The 6,000-nt window shown below is 52.0% G+C and overlaps 1 protein-coding gene across 1 annotated transcript in view; it reads right to left on the minus strand.

The window, feature by feature from the left end:
- Window positions 1-435, minus strand: part of LOC116952091 (synaptotagmin-2) — a 305,791-nt gene extending 305,356 nt beyond the window's left edge. The window contains exon 1 of the mRNA XM_032971142.2: window positions 90-435. The gene's annotated coding sequence lies outside the window, so the exon portion shown is untranslated. The remainder of the gene's footprint in view (window positions 1-89) is intronic.
- Window positions 436-6,000: the final 5,565 nt, after the last annotated feature.

Here is a 6,000-nt window from a genome sequence, read left to right on the forward strand (position 1 = left end):
GTTGATATTCGACGGAAGAATAACCCTGAAAGCAGAACGAGTAATTATTATAACAGTGTAGAGCGACAGACTTTGTTTTTTGTACTCACAGTTGAATATTTCTTTGCGAATGAAGGAGGTGCTCGTTGGGCTGCTGCTGCTGAATGTGATGATCGTGCCGCTGTTGTTGTATGATGATGATGGTGCCCCCCCCCTCCCCCCGGTTTAGCGTTAACTCTACCCTTGGGGATTAGAGAGAGAGAGAGGGAACGAGTCAGTTGAGAGAGAGAGGAGAAAAGAAGAGAGGGTGGGAGTTTGGAGCGGAGCGAAGCACACGCTCTCCCAGTCGCTACTGAGTCGCTGACCGTGGTGCTGAGAGAGAGAGAGACGACGAGAGAGAGAGTTTGGAGCGGAGCGAAGCACACGCTCTCCCAGTCGCTACTGGGGCGCTGACCGTGGTGCTGATTGTAGCCACCCCCTCTCAGCGCGTGACGTCGCCCACCCCCTTACCGCTGCTGCTGTTTGCTACTGGAGGTAGTGGTGGGAGGTGTGTGGAGTGGGGGGTAGCTGGTGGGTAGGGTAGGTGGGTGGGGGGTGTGTTGGGACAGGCAGGATGGGTTGCGCCACACCTAACAACGACGAACGCCGCGCCATAGGAGGCGCACGAAGTAGAGCCAGGAGATGTTTGGCGATGGCCCGCGTTGGACATTGGTGCACGAGCGTGAATAACAAAACGAACAAATACAACTGGAAACATCAATAATAATATTAATACGGTTTCCTTTAAAATGCGACGTTTTGGGCAGTGGTCCTGCTTTAGAGCTCATCATAGAGAGAGGCCAGCCTCTCTGTGCTTGCTGTGAAAAGAAGGGATAATGCCCGTGAAGAAGGATCGTTGCCTTGAACGTCGTATATTATATATACAATATATTTAGAGAAGTGTTATTGACGAATGTGTTGAATTCAAGCAAGAGGCGAAGAGAGAGGGTGGCGTTCGTGAATAACGGACATACAGGCCGGGGACATCCATTGAGCTACGAATAAAAGTTGACTGCTTGGAGTGGTGTACAAGAGAGCAGGTCAAACCGCATCTTAACATTGATGCACCGTCGAGTGCTGGCGTTAACAATGATTTGCACTTGAGCAGAACAATATATCTGTGGCCAAATGTGTCGAGCAATGACCCTTCTTCAGAGCAGATACACAACAAGTGAGTCAGACGAAGGAGACTCACTTCGCAGTTAACGAATCGCAGCCAGTAGTGGCGACGTCTCCTTCTCACGGCGGGGGGGGGGGGGGCAGTCTATCCATAGGGACGACCACTGCTCACCGGACACAGATGTGGAATTAGTTTTTGGTTTGTATCATCCCTCCGAAGATCGATTAAGGCCGAGTCGACCAATTCGCTCGACCCTGTGCTCGAAATGTGAACTCAGAACACGTTGACCGCGAGTCAAAAAAAAAAACTGCCGTAACCGCAGCGCCACCCGGTCAGACTCGCCTCCAGCCGCAACACAGCATTTAACAATGTTTTTTTTTTAATCACTGGGACATGTGGAAACGGGTGGTTAACGAACGCTTCGCTATTACCAGCCCATAGGTAGCGAGCGTGCTCAACAAGGACGCTTCAATAAATGCTTGCATCGAAACGCGAGTGAGCGTCGGGAAATATATGGGCGATTGTAATCATCTAAATTGCCCTACGGAATGTCTAATGGGTATACCAGCTATTGTGTGAGTGCGGCGTTTTGGGCTCTTACGCTGTTAGGTTGGTTAGCTGCCATGAGACGGTGTGGCCCATTCATGGTCTGAATAATTTGTAAATGTGTTCACGATTGCGGAATAAGCACTCCTGACAAACTGCGACAGAAGGATTGGGAGGTGGATGGGATTGGGGGGGGGGGGGGGGGGAGCTAAGGAGGATTTATCTCGGGGCGCACGGATTTAAATACGAAACCGTCGACTTTGCGGAAGGGGAAGGTCACCGTTTCTCCACCGGATAATACTGCGTGGCTGCTTTGTTAGTAGGAGTACAGTGCAAAACAATCAATTGTTGTACTGCATTATGTGCCGGCCGGCCTTCACCAAACCCACACTCACTATGCAGTGTGGTGATGACGTACGGCCTTCACCAAACCCACACCGACCGTGCAGTGAGGTTATGACGTACGGCTTTCACCAAACCCACACTGACTATGCAGTGTGGTGATGACGTACGGCTTTCACTAAGCCCACACCGACCGTGCAGTGTGGTGATGACGTACGGCTTTCACCAAACCCACACTGACTATGCAGTGTGGTGATGACGTACGGCCTTCACCAAGCCCACACCGACCGTGCAGTGTGGTGATGACGTACGGCTTTCACCAAACCCACACTGACTATGCAGTGTGGTGATGACGTACGGCCTTCACCAAGCCCACACCGACCGTGCAGTGTGGTGATGACGTACGGCTTTCACCAAACCCACACTGACTATGCAGTGTGGTGATGACGTACGGCTTTCACTAAGCCCACACCGACCGTGCAGTGTGGTGATGACGCACGGTCAAATAGTTCCCCTGGCCCGCACGGCGTGTGGTGCCCCTCATCCAGCAGTGTATTGACAAAGGGACTGCACGATACTTAATATTCAAATCCCGACAGGTGGCGCTGCGATAGAGTTCGACTGGCAATCGCCAGGTTGTGAGTTCAAACCCTGGTCTCGGGATCGACTCTATCTCATCACCCCTCTGGTGTCATTTAAAGTGACCATTACATTGTGGGAAGTCAACACTAGCTGTCATATGGCCATACGATCACCCACAGCAGTAATATGGAATTCCCATCCCTGGCTCAGGGCCACCAAGGTGCGTTTGATCGAGGATATCCTTCAAATAACGTTCATTACGAATACGTTTAGCATTTACGTGTGCTCTTAAAATGTGAAAAGGGACTTGAGTGCCCGGAGGAAGACCGCACACGTGAGTGGACATAACATCAACTCGACAACCTCTCTGCAGATGCCCTCCGAGCAACCCGCTCGCTTGCTGTGCTCCTTTCTGCGGGCATCTCCTCGTCGTCCTGCAGCTGAACGTCGATGACGCACGTGACCTACACGTGTGTGGCTGGACCGTCATCGTCACTTTTTTACTCGAGCCAATAACACCGAAGTATATTATGCAGGGCTACAGTACGGGGCTTCAATGCTTAATTAACGTAGACTGGTGTATACGGGGCGTGACTAGCAGTGACTGGCAGTGGCCACAGCGATTGGGATACTACCGGTTGTGTTGTGCCAATGTGCGGAAATATATTTCAGGGTCGGATCGACTCTGACTAAATTGAACCTCTGTCACAGCGTATTGCCGCGGTGTGGTGGCGCCTGGCTATTAATCAGAGCGCGCTATGAACACGCCAGCACGAGTTCCATTCCCAGTCACGGCTAACATCACCTCCTTCACGAATCCAATCAATGGTGGTGAAGGTGTAGTCAAGCCAAACAACTCCCCCCCCACCATGACCGACAGGGCATGGGGATGCCGTTGTCCGTGAGTGGTTTGACGATCGTCAATAATTTAGCAGTAACTTCATTATTTATATATATGGTGTATTACATAATAGCGCCTGAATAACTGAATTATTGCTCATGCCTGAATGCATTAACCACCGTTTAAAGGAATACGGATCCCGCTTCTGTTGAGCGTGTCTTGAAAACGCGATAGCTACAACGGTTGTATAAACACGTGTAGAGGAGGAGTGTGAGCAACCATGAGGGTTGGCGATCAGAGGGAGGTGCGAGCGAGTTGATAGCCGAGGATGACGTCAAGCCACGGGCGCTGTAAAGGGGGCACCTTAGGAAACAAAGGCGGGTCCGAGCTAGGGTCGGAGCCGCCAAAGGGGGTACTTAAGGGGGACCCCGTGACGAAGGCGTGGTCATTGTGGGGAGCCAGGGAAAGGGTCGGCTGGAAGAAGAGAGCTAAGGGATAGCCGAGAGTAGCGTCCGGGGTTTTGTCAGTAGGGATCAGCTGAGAGAGGGTTTCTCTCTCCTCGGCGCCGGACGGTGTTAGATGAGCCCCCGTTCCGGGCAGATGAGTGAGAGAGCCCTAAAGGATAGCCGAATGCTGGACCAGGTACCGTTAAGAGTCCTGAGTAAGGACCCAGATAGAGAGCACCTACCTCTGGTGTGAGTAAGAGCGTTGAGTTCAACAGTGTTAATAAACGGCAACAGCCCTTCTAGTAAATGGTCTCACTGCACAACATTTGCACGAATAAAGCGCACGCCGTGAGCTACTGCTCATGCTATTTATCAGTAGCTCATGCTTACTTTGAAAATGTCACGTGCATACAGTGCACGTTTGAGTCGCTAACACGACGTTTAAAGAAGTAATTTTCCGCGAATGTGTCCAGGCCAGCCAGATGGCACGGTTACTCCTCCTCCTTCTCCACCGCCACCGCCACGACCCCACGTTGGCTCACGTTGGCTCACGTTGGCTCACGTTGGCCCACGTTGGCTCACGTTGGCCCACGTTGGCCCACGTTGGCTCACGTTGGCTCACGTTGGCCAACGTTGGCTCACGTTGGCCCACGTTGGCCCACGTTGGCTCACGTTGGCCCACGTTGGCCCACGTTGGCTCACGTTGGCTCACGTTGGCCCACGTTGGCTCACGTTGGCCCACGTTGGCTCACGTTGGCCCACGTTGGCTCACGTTGGCTCACGTTGGCCCACGTTGGCTCACGTTGGCTCACGTTGGCCCACGTTGGCCCACGTTGGCTCACGTTGGCCCACGTTGGCTCACGTTGGCTCACGTTGGCTCACGTTGGCCCACGCACGAGCCTGAGAACACCGCACACAGCCACGGCGCAACGCACGCGCGGAGCGTGCAGCGAGCACCCCGATCTGACCACCCTCGCATTTCCCATTCGCTCGGCCGTTTGAAGGACGCTCCCCCGTGTGCGAGCACCAATTAGGAAGTAGCAACGGCTGTCTGTGCAGGAGGATGCCGATCGCTAATGGTTACGTGACGCCGAAGCATCCTTTTAACGTGATGAGATAGGCTGGCCCTGGCATCCGCGTTGGCTCAACTGCACGGACAAGGATGGGAGATTTGTTTTGTTGTTGAAGCGTGATTGAACTGACGGTGGCATTGCCATGAATGTGATATCAATATTATTGAGAAGAAGGAAAAGCAAAAAAAAACGAAGGTGTTACTTTTGACGTATCCGTTCGTATAGAAAACGTGCACGTACGTTGTGAATCGTCGTCAGTGATAATCGTCAAAATCATTCCGGTGGCACGGGGGAGGAGGCTGCAGGTTGGCGCAGTCGTAACGGTCGTGCCTCGTGGCAAGAATATCCAGGCTCGACTCCCGGCTGGGGCGCCTTCCCGTGCGGAGTTCTGCATGTTCTCCCGCTGTTGTACACAGAGTGAAACCTGGTATTGGCCAAACATGTCAATGCTGGAGATTTATCTGCAAATTACTCAATTGGAATTATGCACAGGCAGCAGTATCGCCTCCTACCTTCGAAAAATTGGCAGGGCCCCCTTGCGGAAAACAAGCGTTTGAGACTCGGCGAGACTTTGCTGGCTAAACAAACGCAATAAATAAACTACTCTTATTGTAAACGTTCTCGTGGGGTTACTCTTCAACACACCGGTGTGCTGGAGTTGTCACTCAATGGCACGTTTTGGTCACGCGACAAACCTTACTGGTCGGCTGCGTCGGGTGGTGGTGGGTTAACGACACATTTATATTAACGCAATCTAACCAAAAACAACCTTTTGCACGTTTACATTGGGGTCGACCACGAAAGGGGGCATAGTCCCCGCATGATGCGGGCAGTGATGTAAAACTACGGGAGATATCAGAATCATCAGAGTCGTTATGTATCCCGAAAAAAAATCTGATGAGCTGTGAAGCTCTTTCTGTCACAGACGTCCAGCTGGGGCGGGTCAGAAAGTTACAACAACAAACAGTACAGAAAACAACGAGAGGAGTGCAAAGGTTAGAAAATGTAAACAAATCACTAAAACTAAATCAA

The sequence above is a fragment of the Petromyzon marinus genome, chromosome 3 (genome assembly GCF_048934315.1).
Source record: "Petromyzon marinus isolate PM22_M1 ecotype Great Lakes invasive population chromosome 3, UKy_Petmar_22M1.pri1.0, whole genome shotgun sequence".
NCBI classification, from domain to species: Eukaryota; Metazoa; Chordata; class Hyperoartia; order Petromyzontiformes; family Petromyzontidae; genus Petromyzon; species Petromyzon marinus.